This window comes from Etheostoma spectabile, chromosome 22 (genome assembly GCF_008692095.1).
Source record: "Etheostoma spectabile isolate EspeVRDwgs_2016 chromosome 22, UIUC_Espe_1.0, whole genome shotgun sequence".
NCBI lineage: Eukaryota > Metazoa > Chordata > Actinopteri > Perciformes > Percidae > Etheostoma > Etheostoma spectabile.
Genome location: NC_045754.1, coordinates 10,395,360 through 10,396,029, shown reverse-complemented (window position 1 = coordinate 10,396,029; position 670 = coordinate 10,395,360). Strand labels below are relative to the sequence as shown.

The window sequence follows — 670 nt, the reverse complement described above, 5'->3', positions numbered from 1 at the left end:
AGAAGTTCAGAGAAGACATGGAGAAGGACTTTCAGTCTGCACCAAGGTGCTTCTGGAAAACCATTCGCTACCTCAGGAGGGTAGAAGAAGAACAACACGGATTCCTTCGTGGTTGTGGAAAAACGGATCAGATCTTTACTCTCGCAAAGATCCTGGAGGGAGCCTGGGATGTCTTTTTGCAGATGATGTGGTCCTGATGGCATCATTGGCCTGTGACCTTCAGCACTCACGGATCGCTTTGCAGCCGAGTGTGAAGCGGCTGGGATGAAGATCAGAACTTCTAAATCTGAGGCCATGGTTCTCAGCAAGAAACCGATGGAGTGTCTTTTTCAGGTATTGAATTAGTCCTTACCCCAAAATCTCACAGGATGCGAAATGGCTGCGGAACGGCTCTGCTGCGTGTCGGCTGCATGCTCTGCAGTCCCTCAATACCCACCCGGTCCGGATTTGTTGCAGAATGGCTGCTGCCATAACTGACAGCTGAAGTCTTGAGGACCCATGAGTTTTCTCAAATCCATGTAGAATAAAACCACAAAAACAACAAGTTTGTTTTCATCCAGAGAAATAGACAGGAAACAACTCTGTGCTGTGTGTTCAAGGTGTAGTGCAGGGAAATATGATCCGCTGTGAGCACGGTCTGTTTTATTTTGAAAATTAACCAGATGTTTTA

General features: G+C 46.9%; 1 protein-coding gene and 1 long non-coding RNA gene across 2 annotated transcripts in view; both read right to left on the bottom strand.

Moving 5' to 3' along the window:
- ptprn2 (protein tyrosine phosphatase receptor type N2) overlaps positions 1–670 on the bottom strand; it is a 125,020-nt gene that overhangs the window by 59,628 nt on the left and 64,722 nt on the right. The window lies entirely within an intron of this gene.
- LOC116672462 (uncharacterized) overlaps positions 1–670 on the bottom strand; it is a 19,390-nt gene that overhangs the window by 10,928 nt on the left and 7,792 nt on the right. The window lies entirely within an intron of this gene.